Genomic DNA, 21,676 nt, shown 5'->3' with positions numbered 1-21,676 from the left:
ACGGCTGTGTGGTGTTTAGCTGCCAGCCGGGTTAAACCACAACAGAGCCTAAAAGGAATTTTTGATCCAGCTGGTGCATTCAGACCTCTCCTCTAGCGCATCGGCACAAAGGGGCTTTTCTCCGTGCTCTGCTTTTCCCCCTCTGTCCCTGCACAACCTGCGAGCGCTCGCCCTGCTAGCGGCTGGCCAGGTCCACCTGGTGACCTCCCTGGAGCTGCCTGCAGGGGTGAACTGACAGAGAGCAATTACCCAAGCCCGCCCTGCATCAAAATAAACATACAATTAGCGCTGGGAAGATCCGTGCAACGATTTACACTTGAGGGGTGATTTTTTTCTTCCCCCTTTCCTCCCTTCCAATTACAGAATTAGAGGAAAACAAAAGCAAGGGTGGCCCTTGGGCTGACGGTTGACAGTGACTGGTGGAGGTGCCGGGGGAGGGGGGGGGATAATTAATGCTATTAACATGGAACAACCTGCCTCACCACCATAGTTTGTCTCCCAAGCGGAGCTCATCTCCCACCTGCAGCAGGAGGTGGGCATCGAGAGCCTCTGCAGGTTCCCAGTGCTGGGAAAAAACCCTTGTTTTGAGCAGATTTCCTTTTTTTTCTGGTGTTTCGCCTCAAAATCGGACATCAGCAAAGGATGGGTGAGAGCTGCCGGAATTTCAGCCTTTCTGGCAATTCAGGTGCTTACTGAAGTGCCTCAGGCTGCCTAAAAATGATGCGTTGCTCTGAGTTCCTGTCGGGGCTGAATCTCCTCTTTGTGTCCCCCCTTCTCAGGCTGCTCCTCGCCCTCCCCGTCAGGGACCCGGCTTCTTGGCGGAGGCTCGAGGGGAAGGAGTTCGAGTCCCTCTCCTTGAAATCCTGCTCGTACAGAGGTTTAGGATCTTCCTTTTAGTCCCTCTCTGAAGATGTGAGCCCTGTAAGAGGAGGGGATTATTTTGCACGTCTCGGGTGGGGTAAAGCTGTCTGCATAGAGGTGCCCAGAGGCGATGATGGCAGGAGGTGCCTGCCACCATCAGTCCTCTCCAACGTCCCCTGGATGTTTCCCAACCACAGCCTTGCCCATGGGATGCTGCTACTGCAAATTCTGCAGCTCCTGGGTCCCGGCAAAGAAATTCCCTTCTTTTGCCATCTCCAAGGACAGTGCACAAGGCCAGACGGGAGCTGTGATGTTACCGGTTCCAGTTGGATGCTCCTTTTAATGCCCTCTGCCGGTCAGTGACCCGTGAGCTGCTTTTCTCTCCCAAGGACATCCCTGGCAGCCAGCTCCGTGTCGCTCTCATTAGTCAGCAGTAGCTGCAGCAGGTATTACACTTGGCAGCCCTACACGAGAGCTATCTGCCACTTTGCAGGGCAGGAAGGCTCTGCAGGCCCGCGGATAGAGGTCCTTTATCAGGATAAAGAGTCCACTGGACCAGACGCAGCTCTTGGGAGGGAGAGGCTTTTCATGCAGGGGTTCCCACTCACGTGCTGCGTGGTCAGACAGGGGCTGATTTTTTCAGCATGGGGAGCACGCGCCTGCTTCTCAGTGGGTTAGCAGCTTCTGCACCAGCATCTCCCACCCTGGGAAAGTAAAACCTGCGTCCCACCACCCTGCAGTGTGCCTTAGTGTGAAATGGAAATAAGCTCCTAGGGATGAGAGCAGCCGTTCACACTCTCCGGTACAGATGGTGACAGCGGAGGGCAACGGTGAGTCGGGGTGTGAATTGTGCCTGAGCACAAAGGGGTGGGTTGGCGTTGTCTCCTGGGGAGGAAAAACACAGCCCTGGGGGAATAAGGGGAGTTGTACCTTGATACTGAATGAATTGAACGGCTTGCTGCAGGGCAATGTGTCGGAAGGGAGAGCCCAGTCCTCTTGCTCCTGTCTTGGCAAAGCAGGCTTTTCAACAGCCTTGCTAGCAGCCAGAGTCCTTTGCTGTCTTGCTGGAGTTTTAAAGTCTGGTTCTGCCATTACTCAGACAAAACCCCCTTTCTGGATGCTCCAGTCCATCCCCTGCCTCCCCTGTTCTTTTGCAGGAGTTTTCAGCAATTTGGAGACATCCGATGAGTTGTTGGGATCATTTCGTGACCAAGAACTGCAGAGCAAGGAGACAGGAGGCTGAATGAGATCAATGGAGGTGGCATTGAGCTGCCCGAATTAATCCCATATATTAAGGGAGCAGTCTGGAAACTGTAGTGGCTTTGAGCTTAATGCTGGGCTATACGGGTATGTTTGGGGTAGTGAATGGATCACAGAAAGTTGTGTATTTTGCCTGTCTTGGCTGATGGGAGATGTATGGGCTATGGAGGTACCCAAAACATGAGTGTGAAGGTTTAGGGCATCCCCACGCACTCAGTTCTTTGCTCTAAAACCATATGGGAAGCTCACATTGATGCGACACAATGAATTTCTGCACCCAGATGAGGTTTTGGGGCATAGCTCCCGTCTCACCTCCTTTCTCCTCCCTGTTCAGCGCCCCACAGGTGTGCATTGCCCAGCTAGGCTGAGGGGTGCAGCTCTGAACTCAGGCCTTGCGGGGTGTCTGCTCCTGCTGCAGGCTTGGGATGGAGCCCATGCACCGCCCGCCTGCACTGGTTGTAGCTGCTGGTCAATTTGTAAAAGAAAAACAATTTGGGAAAAAAAAAAAAAACACATAATCTCCACTGCTTTGTGGATAATTCATGCAGAGAAGACTGGATTTGTCAAATGCATTAATACCCAATGAATAATTCAAGTGTGGCTGAGGAGGAGCTGTGCACCTTCCAGAAGGAGCTTTGCTTTCCTCCCTGGTGCAACAGAGCTGGGAAGAGGAGCCTGGCCACCAAATTCTCCCCAAAACTAGCCATTGCAGAAGTCTGCAAGCCTTCAGCCAGCCAGGCAGGAGGTTTTATAGCCTCCCTGTGTTGTAACAGGAGGTCGGTGGCAGGGCCTCCTTGCTTTGCTCATTTTTGCAATTTAGCAGATAACAAAATATAAGCACCAACACGTACAAACAAAATCAAAGGCACCACAGAGTGGAGTCTACTCTGCTCATTTATTTTGACAAGTCTGGTTGAAGTTTAATTATTTATAGTACTTCACAGAGTTCCACAAGATGATCTGTCATGCGTTTTGTAAAAGTAATGGAGCCTTAATAACAGCAGTTGGATGTTAAATCTACAGAGAAAGGGGGATGAGGGAAGGTTGTTATTTTGTGTGTCAGTAACAAGGTGAGATTTAGCAAAATATTGTGTATCCAGAGAGAACCAAAAGCAGAGAGAGGACCTTCCCCCAGCGCTGGCTGGGGAGCATGCAGACGAACCTCCAGGTTTGTCGTGGGCTGGCAGCTGAGCCTTGCTGCTGGGACAGATGCTGCGATGGGCAAGCGACTTGTTGGAATGAGCAAGTGCCCCCTGCGTTTTTGGGGGCTGATCCTGCCTGGAAGCAGCCCAGCACCCTTGGGACTCGGTGCAGCAAACACTGCCCTTCCCTCCAGTGTTCCTCTTGCCCCAGCACCCCCCAGCCTGTCCCTGCAGGAGCTCTCCCACCCCTCCAGGCTGCTCAATTCACTCAGAAGCCCAGCGTGTTCCCTGAGGTATGGGAGGATTTGCCCTTCCTCTGATTTACCACCCCATTCACTTGAGTTAATTGGTCACTCTTCGTTTGTCACTCTTCGTTGTTTGGCATCAGCAGACACCCGATGCTCTGAGGACTACTGCCCGGTGGGGATGAAGGACCCAGGAAAAGAGCAGAGCAGAGCAGAGCAGCCCTCCTTCATCCCCCCACAAACATGTACATGCAACCGAAACGCACCCAGCACCATCGAGCTTGCCCCATGCAGATGTGGTGGTGGTGATGGTGTAGGGTGATGTCCTCCATAAACACCTCCTCCTCCTTCCTGCTGCTGGGGGTTGTGCTGGTCTGGAAGGACCGCTGCTCCCCCCCCCCAGCCCCCTGGTAGAAAAATTTTCTGCTGTATAATTTTATTGCATGGGGGGGCTTCATTTCTTCTGTATTTTCAGCCAAAAAGGTGAAGAAGGGCAGGAAGAAGCTGGCTTGCTTCATCTCCTCTGTCAGCTCCTGAATTACAGGGTCCTGGGGGGGGCTTGGGGGGCTCTGGCCGAAGCCAGGGAGTCCAAAAGGCTCTAAGATGGCAACAAGCACCTCTTCTTATTTAATCATAATCCCTGGGGCTCTGGGTAGTGCTTCTTGATGGCAGCTGAAGAAACAGTTTGTGAGCGCAGAGGCGATCAGAAGCATCTAATCTGTAAAGACAAGGACATGACAATCTGCGACACTTTCTCAGCCAAAACAAGTCTGGTCTCCAAAGCTGCAAGGAAATTCCCCTGATATTTCAGGACATCAGTTTAGTCTTCGAGGGAGTTTATCGAGCTGCTTCCCGGGGTGCTGAGGCATGTTAATGTTGTGTGTACGTGCTTGCAAAGTTTCACTGTCTCTTAAGTAGATTTGAGGCATACTCTGTCATACAACAAACTTTAAATATTGGCCAAGCAGGCCTCTTCTGCAATGCATTTGGCAATAAAAATTATATATGTATGAGGTACATTAGTGGATTTATACAAGGTATTAGGCTACACGAAACAAATCTGTGGACCAAGATGACTTTTCCGTATGGAAAGAATTGCAAATGTTGACTTTATTTTTAGGATGGTAAAATTGATTCTGTTATTTAAGTGCCCAGATCACTCCTTTTCTCAAGAAAGCGGCAAGATGTTAATAGTTTGGAGACCTTTACCTCTTTGTCAAATTCAGCTGAAATTACCCAGCAACTTCAGAGATTAAAGGAAGTGGGCTGTGACAGCACACACCTTGGCTTCATAATGCTGCATGTGTCACGCTCTGGGTCCTCTGGAAAATGCTGGACATCTCTTCAATATGTAGATGAATTAGGAATAATATACCTTTAACCTTGTAATGCTTCTCTAAAATTAATCAGGGCCATTCCCTTCCTCTGAGGGAATGGATGCGTGTTTTTCTGCTCCATTTTACAAGAAAACGGCAAGACTTGGGCCAGCAACCACCACCCAGCGAAGCAGGATTGCTCAGAAGAGGAGCCAAGAAGGTCCAGAGGTAGGTTTCCAGCCTCTGGTGAGTGTGGGTACTTTTTGTTTCCACATTGAAAGTAGAAAAAAAAAATAGGACCCACACGTGATGCGGTTCATATTGAGATTCCTGCCACCCTACACAGGGCTAAATAAACCCCGTGCTTTGTACCACCCCCGTGCTTTGCGCCACCTCTCTGTGACCCCAGCACGTGATAACAGCAGATAGGAAATGAAGGGAAGGGTTTCTGCAGCAAACAGCTGGGATTATGAACATGCATTTTAATGCATGTTTGCATTAAAAGATCTTAAAAAGATGTAAAGAACAAGTGGGTTTGTATAATCACACTCCAGACACTTCACCAACTTTAAATTCAAGTTGATGACGCTCAAGGAGAAGCTGTTTGGAAGATGCTAATCTTGTTTGGGTGAGACTTTCACGGTATTGAAATTTATTGCTCTGCTTTGACACTTTTTTTAAACAGGGAGAGTGCGAAGCACACATGCTGTCTCTGGAACTGGACGAATGGTGCAGCATCTCCTTGCTTTTCAACAACTGTCATAGCCTCTCTCCAGGGGTGCTACAGGTATAGAGAGGGCTATTCCCTTGGGTTAGCCCACAGGCTCTAGTTCTAGGTCTTTGGGCACTAATTCCTTCTGGCAAGAAGACCCTGGAGTAAATTCATGCTCTTTGCAGCCCAAAATGGCAATTTTTGTCACTTCCCTGACCTGGGAACTAGCTGATAACAAGTCTTGTTAGGAGTTTTTTTGGCTACAGTGTGATTTCATTTCTATTTCCTGTCTAAATAAGGAAGGAAATACCTGCCTGGCACTGTTGCTGTGGCAGTGCTGGGTTTTCTCCAGCCTCCAAACCATTTTACATAATGAACACATTAGGAGAAGACTGGGTGATGGGAACAGTTTGATAGTATGTTTGTACTTATGAAGCTGTCTGCTTTGGTTTATCCCTGCATTTCATGCAACATTAGCTTTAAAGAGCCTGTGTAGACTTGTTAAATTTCCTAAGAGTGAATAACAAGTAGAAAATCCCCTGATCTGAAGGCATATGAAATGACAAAAGGTACGGGTCCGGTCACTGCTGAACGTGGAAACGAGATGCAGATGCAAGTCTGGGCCTTTTGGCACGAACAATGGCAGTAAGTCACTGGGATGGAAAAGCGTTATTGGGTTTCAATTAATGACTTTGCTATTAGAATTCCATTAATGACTAAACAGTGTTTCCACTTTTGACAGTATTATTAGGTTCAGCTTCATTTCAGAGGCAATAACCCAATGCATATGGCTAGCACTATATACTGTTATTAAGGAGGGGAGTATGCGGGGAACCAAAGCCATCGCAGAGCCTGTATTTATAGTTAGAAATGATTCATGAGCCTTGATGTGGCATTTCATTTATGCTGAAATACTCTTGGTTTTTTGGCCCGGTGCATGGACACAAGGTCACCGAGCACAGGTTGTCACCGCTGGTGGTACCCAGGTGCCCTACTGGTGACACTGTCCCCTCATCTGTCCCCCCATCCCTCCTTCTCCACCTCATCCTCATCCCAGGCAGTTTCTGGTTGCCATCAGCTGCTGCAGAACCTGGTTCTCTGTGTGGCAAGTCACCTCACAGACACCTTTTGACCCAGTTATAAACCTCGTTAACCACCCAGTTTAATTATTGCATTACTTGGAGCTCCATTTCCCTGTGGCTCTTAGAGCGCTATGCAGCCATCAGTTAATTCTATCTCTCAATGCATAGGGAGAAAAAAAAAAATACTGCTTTAAAGTGAGGCAGAAAGAAGATGCCTGGTTTTATAGGTCTCCTACAACTAAGTGTTATGAATAGAGCTGATGAAAGGACCCAGATCTCTCAGTCTAACCACGAGACGATGCTCCCTGCCAGGCTTATACAGCCAAAATCAGTGCACACGATTTAGCATAACCTGTTTTTGCAGTGTGGCTGGATTTGCATGGAAGAGTTTCACTGTCCCTGCAAGAACAGCTCTCCCTTTCATCCCTCGAGCTAATAAACAAATAATTCTCACTGCAATCCTGACCGAAGGCAAATTCCCACTGCTGACAGCCCCTCAAGAAACAAAGTCACGATAGTTGCTTCTTGCCAGCTTTTTTCTTCCCTTTGGCTTAAGCAGGGCAAGCCAGAGCCAGCAAGCCAAAACAAGACACTGGGAAGTCTGCTTCTATTTAATGGGTCCTTACTGGGATGCCTGGGATCTGCAAGTGTTCCTGCAGTCCACAAAACACTGGCAGGGCCACAGATTGCTCTAAGAGTGGCTCGGGGTGCTCAGTGCTGTGGGTGCAGTGCACGGTCCGGGGGCACAGCTGAGAGGTACGGGGAGCAGCTTGCAAGAAGAGACAGCAAAATTAAACATCCTTTATCTGGAGACAGCTTTGGAACAAATAAATGCAACAGCCCTCCTGCCAGACAAAATACTCTTCCAGGTGCCAGTCGTGCTGATGGCATTTAGTAGCTGTTTTGATTCATCAGTTGGCTCCTTCCCAAAAAAAAAAAAAAGGCACATTGGTATCTCACAGACCTTCTTCTGTACTGAGAGGCAGCAGCAGGTATTGCTGTGTGGGAAGGGGATGTGTGCTTTGCAAAAGGTTAACAAGAAGATAAATATTTTGTAGTTTTAAAAAATGCTGCAATAGCAATGGAGGCTGGAGTGTTGTAGGTCGGTGATTAATGCTGGGAGGTGATGCTTGCTCACCAGGGGCCTAATTAGGGTGGTAGAGGCAATCTTAATTTCTGGTATTTCCAAACTTTTTGCATATTTGACTCTAGATTTCTAACAATGATCCCGTAATATGAATTGCTGCATGCATGCCATAATTAATGCCCCGATAGCACTCTGCAATGCACTCAGCATCATCCAAAGAGAGAATGAGGCACAAAATGGAGCTAAAACCTCTGCCAAGCACCACAGCAGCAAACTCCATTTTAAGGCTCTTTCCCTTTGGGATCTGATGGGCTTTGTCTGCGCAGGTTGTAGGCTTTCTGCACCAACTGCTGATCCTTGAGAGCTCAGAGGTCTGGTAATTGAAAAGAAAGTCTCAGGCGCTTTTAAATTTTTTTTGTCAAATGTCTTTAAAAGTCTGGTTTTGTGCTTACTTGCATATGTGTGCAGTTTTGGATCTTTATGATTTCCTTTATAGGCAAGGTGAAAAGGGGTGAAGTAGTGAGCTCAAGGCTAAACGGTAAAGTGAAAGAAGACTGGAGTTCATTTCAACATCGTTATGCTGAGAGGGCTGAGCCATCAGTGCTGCGCATGTATCCATCCCCCAGCTCCATCCACAGCAAACGTTCGCCTGGTTTTGGAGGAAAGGAGCCACATCCCAGGCTGGCCTCAGCCGTGGCTTTGGGGGAGATTCATGCCAACAAAGGGGTGCAACATGCCATGTGTGCTGGGTGTGATAGCAGCAAAACCAGCTGGCAAAGAAACCCAGGATCCTTTCTGGAGAAAGAAAGAAAGAAAAAAGAAAAGTCCTGGAAAAAAAAGCTTGGGATTCAGAACTAGAAAACTTTCCTGCTGCTAATCCTGGTATGCTCGGGAGGCAAGAGGCAGTTACATGTTTCTCTACTTGCAAATGTTGCTGCTCTTTCCCATTGATTTCCCTTCGCTCCCTGGTCAGAAAATTCAAGAAAAATGGCCAAAGTTGCCCTAAAGTAAACATTTAAATTAAAAAATAAAATAAAATCAGAATTCCCAGCCCACAGCCCCTAAATCTCATTAAGAAATGCTCAAAATATTAAAGATCACATACCTGCATTTCCCTAAAGCGAAATGTCAAATATCAGAGAGGCTGTTAATGAATTGGCCAATATAACCCGGTGAACTGCACCGAAATATATTAGAGGAGAGAGTAGGAAGATTAAATTGCAATTAAATGACTTCAGAACATCCAGCCCGATGAGAAAATGAAGCTGGCTGTTAAGAGGAAGCAACTTTAACAAAACCACTGCCTCGAATTTCCCATTTAAGCTGCTTCAAAGCCTTTTCTCATCTCAGTGCAGCTCCAGAAGAACAGACAAACAACTGAAACCCATAAAGCAAAACAATAAGAGTGCCGATAATTAATCTTGATGTGATTAAGAAGTTGGAGGAGATGAGAAACCTAATTGTGTGACAATTACTTTTATTTATCAGTTGTATAATAAAGTACTGGGGAGGAAGTTTCTCTGGAGATCCATCCGGACGTGTTTTTTATTTTCCAAGCCTCACCTGCTGGAGACATCTTTTGATAACGTGGCAATGTTTGTTTCAGCCACCAAATGCTTTGTTTTGCTTCTTTTAAAATCCCTTTTGTTATGGCCTTATGCAAATTCATTCTGCTGTGCAGGAAAACCTTCAACCTGGCATGGCCAACATCCCCTGCCACCTCCTTGCCTTGCAGATCGTGGGTGCTGGGTGTCAGGGACCCATGGGTGCTGCAGGGTGGGGTGCAGGTGGGACTGCTCAGGTGGATCTGGGGGTCTCACAGGTAGGAGCAGTGCCCCATGTGCCCAAAGCTCTCTGTGCACTGATGAGAAGCTCCCTGTTAGTCTGAGGACTTTCCCTTGCAATGTGTCAAGTGAGTTGATCGAAAAAAAAGCTTTGTTTTTCAGGTTTTCTCTGAAGTTTGAAGAGGAAGCACAGCAACTTCCCAGAAAACTTTGAGAGGAAAGGGTCAGGCTCGCCTGAGACATCTCCTTTTGATAACACAATAATGTTTGTTTCAACCATCCATCACTTTGTCTTGCTTCTTTTAAAACCCTTTTTATTATGGACATATGCAAATACACGCTGCTATGACTCACGTAACTTCAGTGGTACTTCTGCTGTAAAGCTTCAATAAATCACTCAGATGTTTCAGAACTACCTGGAATTACCTGCCATGAAAAGTTACAAAAATACCGGTGGGAGTTTTGGGGGATTTTACTTTTTTTTCCTGCCAAAAGAGTTCAAATCCAAGCAGCATGGTGTCCCACAGGGCAAAAAGTCTCCTTGGGCTCCATAACCTGTGGGTGCAGAGGAGATGCACATCACGTTGCTCCTGTACCCAGGGCTCAGAGACAAAGCTGGGAAGGAAGCAAGGAGTTCAGGGACCACAGGTGCCTGGAGAAAGGGTCAGCAGGCTCCTGAACCCCAAACTGTCTCCTTCATGCTTCTTCAGCATGCTCTGAACAGCTTCAAGTGACCCTGAGGGTATGGCTGGGGCACCATCTCCTCCAAGCTTGTCTTGCATCTAGAAAATAAGTCTGGAAACAAACTTGCCTTTGCATCCACAGCATCACTTCGGTTTTGCTGGAGCAAAAACTCAGTGTGGTTGTGCAGAGCCTTGCACAACTGCTCACAGGCACTCGGTCCAGAGATGCCCTACCCCTCCAGTTCTCTGCTCCCTGGAAGCTTTTTTGGACAGGACAAGAGGAAGAGAATATTTAGCTATTTATTTGTTAACAGGTGTCGATCTGTGTTTAGACAGTTCCTGTTGCAGCAGTGGGCTCTCCAGCCATCACAAAACTGCGGGTGCACGGCCACCAATGCTTGGTTAACCCTTTTATAATGTTAAGTGTGGAAGTTTTGGATCAAGAGTTTGGCAGATTAATTTCTGAGCTTCACTAAAGCCTTAATAACCTTTTGGCTGGCTGAATGAATAACTCAGAGCTCAAGCAAGCAGCTCAGCGCTTGACCTTTTCCTGTTTTCCTATCCCACCGTACCTGCCGCGGGGAAAGTGCTCGGCTGGAGATGGAGCAGGAGCCCCAGGGAAACAGAAACCTTGGCAGCAGCAGGGGGCTGTAGGTGCAGAAGGGCCGTGTGGTTGGAATGGTGCCTCCTTGCCCTTGTCCTGATCAACAATGCATTGTCCTGGGTGGGATTTTGCTCTGAGAGAGGGCTGCTGACACCCTTTGTGACTCTGTTTTCTGGCATCGCTGCCCCAAGAGTGCACTGAGATCAGCTGGGGAAGGGGACGGGCTATGGGGAAGCTGGACAAGGGGCTGTTGTTCCCAGTCTGCTCCCAGTACAAGTCTCTGAACGCAACCACCAGAAGGGAGCTCAGAGGGACAAGGGGACACTTTTCTCCATGTGAGACTCACTTAGCAGTGCCACTCCTTGCTGCAGGAGGTCACAGAAGCTCCAAGTTCTTTGGAGTTCAAAACCAGTCACATAAAAGGTGCTGGAGGAAAATACCCACTTAAATAGAGGAACACTGCTTCTGCTTTAAAAAGTCTCTTGCACGTGCTGGGGGTTGAAATTATTCTGGGAGAGGAGCATTGCCGTCAGGTCCTGGGTAACCTGCTCTAGGTGGCCCTGCCTGAGGGGAAGGGTTGGACCAGGTGGGCCCAGAGGTGCCCTGATAGAGGTCTTCTGAGCAACTCAGAGCCAGGATCAGGCCAGATGGACCAAATCCCTGGTGCTGACATCCAGACAGCTGGGCTGCTCCCACCAGCAGCTATCTCCCTCTTCCAGATGTTTCCAGATGCTTCTTGCAGCCCCCTTCTCCCACCAGGCCACCTCCTTGCATTTAACATAGCTGCCTTAACCAGGCTGCCGAGTCTCCTCCATGGGCAAGGTGTGTGTATAGCTGGTGCCATCAGAAGGCTGGGGCTGTTCTATCTCATAAACATGGGGCAGGTATCATGGGGGAGAAGTTAAAATGAGATTTTTTATTCTTTAGACAGAGAGAATGTGAGTCAAAGATGAAGCCCTTACGTGCTCATGGGCAGCTTCTCAGTGGAATATGAGAATAGGACCTGTAAATAAAGACCTTCCTGACAGCCGGTCTGAACAAGGGCAGGTGTCTGAGGTACTTTTTGGATACCCTGAGGCAGCGATTATTCGTGAAGCAAGAGTTTTCTGCTGGTGTCTCTTACACAGGGGCACAGCACAGGGTTAATAAATCCCGGGCCGTGAGCATCCCGGGGGGCTCTGCTGGGGATGCCTTTCCGGGGGTGCTGCACCCACCCCTGGCTGTCCTTGTTAATCTTACCAATTAGTGGAGGAATAAAAGGAAAATGCAGATTTAGAGGAGCACTTCTATCTGGAGTCCTCGCTGAGGAGAGTAGCTCCAGTAGCAGTGGGCAGGGAGCAGACCTGCTTTTGAGGACACGACTGATGGCACAAGGAACCTGATTTATTTATCCTTTGAGGAATTATGATCATGGCAAGAGGGAGAAATTTTTACCTAGAATTAAGCTTAACAGAAAGGATTTTTTTTTCTGTTTTCATGAAGATTCAGAATGGCAGAAGGAGACTGAAGTGGTTTTATCAGGCAGAGGAGGCAGATTGCAGCTTTCAGAAGGATCAAGCTTTTAAACTGAGGTCTGTCTTTTTTTTTTTTTTTCTTTTTTTTTTCATTCTAAAACTTATTTCAGAAGTCATTCAGGACAATTGCTGGGTTTGTTCTTTCCCCATTTTCCAGGAACAGACTAGGTTTCAGACAACCCCGCAGTACTGAGAAGCAGACTAGAGGAGAGGGACAGGCAGCCCACTCAGAGCATTATGCCAGACATTTTCTTCTTTCCCAAGCCAGAGGTTAAATACAGAAGGAGAGGTGGCAACTCCTGCGAAGTCCAGCATGAGTCCAGCTGCCATGTGCCCCTCCAAATCTGCCCAGGGCTCAGGTCTACCATTTCTACTTTAATTCACCATGCTACTGTCCTGGGTCTGTTCTGCCTCTGGGTGAACCCCAAAGCCTCTTGAAGTGTTTTGTTAGTGATGAACCTGATATTCCAAACAGTTCACCCAGCGGGGTGTGAAAGCAGCCGTTTGGATCCCCACTGCAGCTCCAGCAGCATGGAGGTTTGAAAGGGGCTCTCTGACAGCTGGAGGAACTGTCCTGGTGCCCCAGTTTGCTGTCTGGCTGGTGGAAGGATGCTCTCTACGCTGGTGTGCTCCCAGGAAAACCTTTAGCATCAGTGAGTCCTTGTTCTCAAACGGAAAAGCCAAAGAAACAAAATAAAATTAATAAGAGCGTCCGCAAACAGCATTGTGCTTTGGTGCAGAGCCCATCTTGCTCCATCTCACGCGCCTCCCCCTCTCTCCCCCCATTCCTGACTGTCCATAAGGCCTTACCTCAATAAAAGGATGCTCTGGGGGCTTGCTGTGTTCCCTGGGGGATTCCCCAGTCCCTTGCTGGGATGTGTGTGGAAACAGGGTCAGAAAGGCTGCGGGAGCACAGGGCTTTGGGCTGCCCTTGGGAAGATGGGCTTGAATGTGTGCGTTGGGGGAGAGGGATTGCATTAGCTGTCATAATGGGGCTGTCTCAAAGACAGATTGAGGTTTTTGAAGTAGGAGGAACCCATAGGACCCGAGGAACTTGCTGCGCATTGACAGCCTGCAGACATGATAAACAAGCCTCTGTTGGAGGAATCAATTCGTTTTAATTTGGGAGTAAGAGAGGGGAAATGATTGAGTTATCTCCTCTCAGAGGGAAGGTCCCAGCAGCACCACTGAATCGGATTTATTGTTAACTTTTATAGTTATTGTTTTATTGCCTATATTTCGGGGAAACATATCGAGGACTCCTCCAGCTGCACCTCACAAGGCGATCGTATGGGAATAATAAAAATAATAGCTCTTTTCCACTGCAGATATCCAAGTATTTTATGAGGAGGCTGGTCTTTGAGGGGTCTCAGGGTCAGTCCTGGTGATGATGTCTCCTCGAAGGGGTCTGTCTGTCCTGGGCTGTGCTTCTCCTGAGCAGAGAAGCAGAGGACAGCAGCCCTGTCCCACTCCACGGAGATCTCCATGGCAAAAGCTGCTGTGTTGCTCGGTGAGACGGCGACATCCATTAGTTCGGCTTGGAGGCTTTAGTGAGGCTGGCGGACTTAATTGGATTTTGGTGTTACACGAATCTGTACAGGCTGGAGCAGGGGACAAAATTAAAGAAACTCGGTGCTCGCTGCCATACGCTTCCATGAGACTGACTGGCAACACTCAGCTCCTGCCCTGGGCATGGCACGAGGGGTTTTAGTTCTGCTGGTGATAAAGGTGGGGCTGGGGCAAAGTGGAATGGAGGAAATATCCCATTGTGCTGGTTTCAGCTTCGAAATTTGACCAGTGGCTCCAGGAGCCCATCAGGAATAAACTCAATACAGGGCTAGTGCTAGCTAGGGTTACCCATCCCCTGCATAGGGCCCTATAGAGGTCCGGTGGGTTGAACTCCCCAGAAAAAGGCAGGAGGATGTCAGAACTAATTTCTGTTGCCCCTTGATTGTGTTTTGACCTCTGGATCCTTCTTACCCATGCTGCTTGACGTGCACAATGTTGCTGGGTTTAGCCATGCCCTTGACTTTGCAGCCCCTAGGAAAGTTGCTCCTGAGGTGCAGGAGAGCTGCTGGAGCCAGGGCTGACCGTCAGCAGCCTTCCAGCTCCCTCTGCAGATGTAATCACAGCAATGTTTCCCTGCACAGATCAATTCAGTGCCTCTTGGACCTCCTTTCCCCCACAGTGGAAACAGACGAAGTCTGTCACCGCTTCGGACAAATTGGTGGCAGCTGAGGGCTGGATTCTCCCTGGCACCTCGGCGCACGGTTGCCTTTTGCCATGGGTTTGGCACCCTGAGGCGCCAGCCGGCAGGCGATGGGTGGCTTCTGCAACTTCTGCCTAAGTCACCAAGCCCAGGGAGGCTGGGAGCGGGCAGATGGCATGGGCAGGACCTGCCGTCTGCCTGGCGCCTGGCATCAGCTGCGCTTTTGGAAGCCTTCTGCAGCCCTGCCTTTCAAGCGCTGCTCGGATGCTCCTGTTGAGATCTGTTCTCTGCTGCTAATGCCAGAATTTGGCAGCAGCTCCCAAATGCCCTTGTCTTGTCTGGTCTGCAGCCGTGCCCTCCTTGGGAAGTGTCCTGGGTTGGCAGTCCTGCAGCCACTCGTGCAACAAGTGCCAGAAACTACAACCATTGCCTTCAGCAACGGGGTCTGGCCCCCTGCTAAAGGAAACCTGCTGAGGACTCCCAGAAGAATTTGAGCCAGGGTAGGGGCTCCCTGCAAGGAGGCCAGCTCCCGATGGAAGGTGTTCACAGCAGGCTTGGGGTGTGCCCATCCTGCAGAGAACCCCACTGCTCATCACACAGGGATGCCTGAGCCTCCCTTGAGGTTGCATCTGCCTCTTGCACTGGTGCAACAACAGCATTTTTTATTTTATTTCCATGGAGAGCAAATGGCTGTGCCAGGGATGGAGCAGTGGGATCCAGGGCTCTTTGCCTTCCATAGGACACAGCCAACATCTCAGTGTCCTTCCCCTTCTGCCTCATGTTCTTCTTGGCCCAGTGTAACTGAAGATGATCCAAACGATGTCAGACAGAGACAAATCTCCTGCAGTGGGTGCCTAGGGAGGGATTTAGGGCCCCCTCTGTCAGTGTCTGTGAGCATGTTCTGCTCTGAGGGTGAGGGAAAGAAACACCGGAGACACCTCGCTCTGAGTGACAACAGCTGGCCCAGCAGGATCCCAGCTCTGGTCATTGTGGCCAAGAAAACCCAAAGACTGCAGGGACAGGAGAGGAGTTATTCAGGAAAACTGCTTCTCTAAAAGATTAAGCAACTGAACAAGCAAATTGTGAAAGAATACAAAAAGTGGTGAATTATTCAAGACGGGAAGTTCTGTTCCTCTCATTGGGGTACCTGGGCTAGCACCTTCAGCTCTGGAGTTATCAAGCAGCAATTCCAGAGCTCCTCCAAGGCACCATCTACCCCACGGCAAGGACTCAGGCTGGGGAACTCATCAGCACCTGGTGTGACACAGGCAGAGGTAGTTCAGCGTGATAAAATGAATTGCAAAAACCAGGCTCACTGCAGGACATAACAAGACTTTCCAAGGAGCAGCTTTGTGCTTTGTGGTGAAATCTTTCATGCCCCTTTGGCTTCTGGCTGGCTGGGTGGCTGCGACCTTGTGGAATTTGAAAGGTGGCGAAGATGTGGGCTCATTGTAATTTACTTTGAGGCATCTTTGACAGCAAATTCAGCAGAAATGCTTCCAGATTTTCTCCCTTTTAATCTTCTTTCTCACTCTTCCTGTCTCAACTTCCTGGCCAGCATTATCGTGTCGATTTTGATTACATGATCTCAGAAAGAGGGGGAAAGAGTGCTTGTTATTGATTTTATTGATGTGTATTGATGCTTCTTACGTGTCCCGTACTGAGGTTAAGCTTTGGCCAGCAAACCCGGTCCTTCAGCCTGCGTGCACTGCCCATGCCTTTGCTGGGATTCGCAGGGAGAACTTGAAACAACAGGAAAATTGCACAGCACTGGCAGTGCTGCTGGAGCTCGATAACCCTGTGCTGATAGATGATATTAAGGATGCATAAAGCATGAAAGGTAGACATAAAGTCAAATGCAGAGAACCAGAATTTTCAGTTTTCAACCCAAAATCTTTAGCTCATGATGAGTTGCAGAAAGGACCCTTGAAAGACTCCCGTTACTCCTGTTAGGGTGGAGATGCTCTTCTGCTCATGTGATGTCAATCGTGCCACACAGCTGCCTGGAAAACAAGGAAAATAGCAGAATTAGAAAGAAAATCTTATGGAAATAAAGTGTAGATGTTTCTTGTGTGCTCTGCCTCCAGTTCTGTGTGCTGCTGGGCTTTTCCCATTGTAGCCCTTAGGTGGAACTGGTGCACTCTGTCCTCATACTGGTGTGCACTGGGGCACTGCCCCATGCTCAGGTGCTAGTTCTCCATGCTCCTTCCAATTAATTTAAACATAATATATTTTTAATAATGATCCGGACCAAGATAAAGCCAGGGAGTACTTCATAGGACTGGATCTGTGCTGTCACTGATGTGGTATCCCATGTGAGTCAGATGAAGCAAACCTCAGAGACGACAGACAAGCAGACAAAAGCCACGAGCCATGAGCTTTCTGAACCTCCTGTTGATTCCCCACTCTGAGCAGGCCCTGCTTTGAGGATTAACGATCTCTCTGAGTGCCGAAGACTGCAGAATCCCTGCTCTTCTTTTCAGATTTTCCTATAGTTTAATTCAGAGCAAATCCTCTGTTGCAGCACAGTGATGCTGCTTTAGGAAGAACTCCAGGCAAGCTGGTCTCGATGACCTTGATGATGGTTGGATTCGATGAACTTTGTAGGGCCCTTCCAGCTGGAATTTATTCTACTCCTATTCTATTCTGTTCTGTTCTGTTCTGTTCTGTTCTGTTCTGTTCTGTTCTATTCTATTCTATTCTATTCTATTCTATTCTATTCTTTATTTCTATTCTTTATTTCTATTCTATATTTCTATTCTATATTTCTATTCTATATTTCTATTCTATTCTATACTGCTATTCTATTCTATATTGCTATCCTATTCCATTTCTATTCTATTATATTCTAATGTCTCCTGGGAGGGATTGAATCTATCCTATGGATGGGACAAGAAATTGAGAAAAGGAGCAACCAGAGCTCGCTTGGGTCTTTCTGCAGCATGAGTCAGCAGAGAGAAAGGCTCAAGAAAGAGAGAGAGATAGAGTCTGCTCTGTCTGAGGTGTTGCTCCAAACGTGCCCGGCTTCACAAATTAATCTATTTAAAAATGTTGTTGAGCATAATTTGGGGAAAGGTGCAAGGCTGCAGGTTTGTGTTTCCCCTTTCTCCTAGTTCCTGGATCCTCCCTGAGGACTCAGCAAAGGAGCGTGTTGGAGGCTCAGACTCAGCTGCGGTCTAGCAGATGGCACAGAGGGGGCCTTTGCTAAAATGCTTGGATGCAACAGCTGAGCTGGGGGATTATGGGGAGCCTTTCCTTCATTTTCCCCATTTCATTATGGGGAGCCTTTCCTTCCCCCATTTGGAAAGCTGTCACAGTTTCAGCTGCTTTATACCTGCTCTGGTCAGGAGGGTGCACAGCGGGAAGGGTGGGCTGTCCCTGGGGAGGGTGGTAAGGTCCCTAAAGTCTGATCCTTCCTGCCCTGCCAGGGTGTGGCTGCAGCTTCATGGCGGTGAAAAATGGTATTTTGTGTCAGCCTCAACTATTCAGCCCCAGAAAACCACAGCACACCGTTCTGAGTCCATTAACCCTTTTATCTTGAAGTATTGAACCCCTTAAATACCTTTAGTCCCTTACCAGTTTAGGTCTTAAAAACAAAACAAACAAACAAACAAACAAACAAACAAACAAAAAAACATGGAGTTGTAAAATTGAAACCAAACAAGTTTCTTTCTGAAAATACAGAAGGAAGGCTGTAGGAATTTTGTTCTACCTCTCCACTTACCACATCCAATTTTGGAAATGATAAAATCGTTAAGCGATCCACTCCAAACTTCAGGGAAGCTGCTTCTTTCTGAATTTCACTGCTTTGCAAAGTTTATTATTTGTGAGAGGGAAAAGAAAGAGAAAATTTCAGTGCCATTAGATGTTTCCTCATCTTTTTCAGAAGCATTCGAAGTCTCTCCAGAGCTATTCTCCAGGCATTTTTAAGTTTTATTTCATTTTTTATGAGTTGCTTTTGTGCTGTTTGTTTGTGCTTGTTGCGGTTGCATTACCTTTGGGGTATATGAGGTGTGCTGAAGGAATGCCTCTTCCCCTTCTGCCAGGCTCTGGGACACGCTGCACTGGCCCCACATCAGCAGAGTGCTTGCTTTTCTGCCTGTCTGCCCCAAGGAAGCTCGTTGCCCTCCCAGAGAAGCTCTGCCTTTGCTGGTGGTGCCAAGATGCTCATTTGGCAGCCACATTCATCATCCCAGATGTTAGCTGCTTTTCTGGGCACGCTTGCCCGGGAGGTAAGGAGAGGGACCCTGAGCCTGCTGCAATTGGCTGCAAGCAGCCTGGAGTTCAGCTTTGCCACCTCTCAGCATCCCTTCAACGAGCTGAGGAATTTCCTTTCCTGTTATCATGGCTTGCTGCTATTCCACAATTTGCTCATCTTAATATAACCCAGGTAACACAGCATCAGCTCTCGGCCTTGCTGCCATCACCCCTGCCAGAGGAATGCTCAGGTTTTGTGTGAAATGAATTACTGGAAGCCTTCACCCTGCCGTCGTCCCCAGTCCACCAGCACAGCGAGGTGTCCTTGTTCATGGGACGTGCTGGGAGGGCTCTGGCAGGAGGGGAGGTAGCTTTTGGCTCACCTGGGGCATCCTCCCTGGAAGGCTTGTGCAGAAGGCAGAAACGCATCAGCTCAGGTGCTTTCTCCTGATGCTCAGCCAGCTGAAATACAACCACGGCAGTTTTATTGCCGTCACCTACAAGTGTGATCATAACAGCAAGGAAAATACATCTGTCTGTTGTTCACTGGGAAAATTACTGCTCCTAAATGAGCTATCAGGGAAGGCTGCAGCTGCGCTCAGGCTGCTTGCGTGAAGGCACAAACCTTTGGAGTAGGTCAGCATGGTGAGAGGCTCCTGCTGTGCCACGGGCTCTCCTGAAGACCTTGACTAATCCTTCTGTCACTGCCTGGTTCGGAGCTTGGTGAGCAGCCAAGCGTGATGGGGCTGTGAATCAGCTAAACATCTTAGACCCCCCCCACTGCCTTTGGCTGAGTCCTGGACACCTGACTGCATCTGTAAATTTGACCTGTACATTCCTGGGCCACTTCTGTAAATACTTTGCATTTCTTGCTGAGTGTATCACATGTACAGACACTATTTTAATACAAGATAGGCTTGATGGCGAGTTATCGTCCCAACGTCTTGTGCCCAGGTAAGCATTTTCACTCATGCTGATGAATTTCTCTGAATTAGTTTTCTATTAAATCGGGTTACTTTATTACGGTGAAAACTTTGAAATAAAGATTTGCTACAGGAGAGTTCATCTGCTGAGTCTGGCTTTGTCCTTCCCCTCTGCAGTGCTGCCACCCCCCTGTCCCTGGTGCGCTGGGACCAGTGGGTGGGGATGTCACAGCGGTGGCAGCGCTGGTGATCCATCGCTGGCAGGATCCGAAGGATGTGGGAACCCCTAGCCCAGGACTGCTGCTCCCTTACCTCTGCCATTCACCCCTAAGAGCTTTGCAGGCAACACCACGGGGGTCATGAGCAGTCCTTACAGGTGGGGGCAGGTTCTCAGCATCCCCTCGAGGCCGTTTTACCTGCAGCTCCTCTACGAAAAGGGAAGGGCAGACCAAGAGTGTCCCAGGTAGCTTTTCTCCAGGAGATACTCGTGATATGAGATTTAAATTGAAGTATCACACAGTCTCCCATGTGAACATCACAAACAGGGTTTTCCCCTCCTCCCTGAGGCCAGGCTGGACTTTTCGTGCAGAGGCAAGGGACCGATGCTCATGAATATAACTGGAAGCAAGGAAGACAATAGCGATGGCTGTATTATTCTCTCGCACCAAGAAGTGGCTGGTTTGAAAGATGCCTTTGGCAGCTGGATGTATTGCTGTTTCAGAGGCTTTGCAGCTGAAATCATTGCTTTGTATCTCAATAAACGATCTCTCTGCCTCTTCTCCCTCCATAAAGCACAACCTATATTTAGAGTGTTTAGAGTTGCATATTTAAGCAGCAGGCTTAATTAAATTCTCCTGGTGCAGGAATTGGCCCCTATTGCCTCTTCAGGATCCTAACCACAGACTGCTCTGCTGTAAATCCGGGAGACCACGGCCTGCCCAGAGCTGCTGGGGACTAAATTCAAGTGGGGACCTTCTGCTCTGTCCTTAGAGAGAAGGTATTTGGACCAAATCTGAGGACCCTCCTTTGGTGGGACTGCTGGGCTTAACCCAGAGCTGCTGTTCAGGAGGGATGATAAAGCTCTCTGCTGGTCAGAAAGAGCCTCTCTCTGGGAGCTTTTAACCAGCATTGGAATTTAGGAGCAGGGAGACAAGGTTCTACTTTTTTTTTTCTGCAGGATGGTTCCCAGAAGTTACAATTATACATTTGTTTATTGAATTAAAAAAAGAATGTAATCCTCTCCTAGGCCCTCTGCCATTTCTGTATGATGGCATGCACAAATAATGGAAACACATCTTCTCCAGTTATCTATCTGAAGAGAAATGCTTAATGCGTTACGATATATTCCACTTGAAGTGGAGTCCAGCATCCTGCCTTCAGTACATTAGGCTGTAACTCGATTACGGCACAAGCTGGGATTCCTAATGGAGATCAGGGCCTGCCGGGGCTGCAGGGATCAGCAGGAGAAAATCGTCTCTGCTCCCAAGATCTCAGGCTGGGCAGGGCTCTGTCCCTCCTTTCTAGGTGCAAAGAGCAGAGGCATGTAGCAGAAAAGGCATTTCTCTGCAAAGCAGCAGCCCATTAAATCAAATAATTAATGAGAGGGAAGAACAAAGGAAAAGCTGTAGCATCACCCTCGTGGCACAGGGATACTGGGGCAATGATGCATCCAAAATGCTTCGCACTGGCTGCAACCACTCTGGGCAAAGGGGCCCAGGTTATTCTCAGCTGCTGTGCTGGGGAGCGGTCTCCAGACCTATCTAAAGGGCAAGGAGTCCTATTTGGTTCCCAACTCCGTATGCCAACACTGATAGGTGAATTATGGGGGAAAAAAAACTGTATAAAGGAGGAGGAGGAGAGCAGAGAAGATCCTGATGGATGTAAAAGCTGATCTTTGCTCTGACATCATGACCCAGCCTGTTCCTCTGCTCCCTGGAAATTTGGATTTGAATGCGCAGAAGGCATGTGCACGCCAGCTATTTTTGTAGCGGAGAGCCAGCAGCCAGTGCCCTTTGCCACCTGCCAGGGAGCAGACTGGAGAGCAGCGCTGTGCCATG

At 48.4% G+C, this 21,676-nt stretch overlaps 1 long non-coding RNA gene across 1 annotated transcript; it reads left to right on the top strand.

The window, feature by feature from the left end:
• Window positions 1-1,254: 1,254 nt before the first annotated feature.
• LOC308182363 lies at window positions 1,255-9,865 on the top strand. Its single transcript, XR_013941780.1, has 4 exons — window positions 1,255-1,691; window positions 2,019-5,052; window positions 5,510-5,611; window positions 8,202-9,865. It is a non-coding gene; the product is annotated as an uncharacterized lncRNA (long non-coding RNA).
• The last annotated feature ends 11,811 nt before the right edge of the window (window positions 9,866-21,676 follow it).

Source organism: Anser brachyrhynchus (genome assembly GCF_964034855.1).
Source record: "Anser brachyrhynchus genome assembly, chromosome: 24".
Classification (NCBI taxonomy): domain Eukaryota; kingdom Metazoa; phylum Chordata; class Aves; order Anseriformes; family Anatidae; genus Anser; species Anser brachyrhynchus.
The sequence above is the reverse complement of the archived record's forward strand: the minus strand, read 5'-3'. Positions and strand labels throughout refer to the sequence as shown.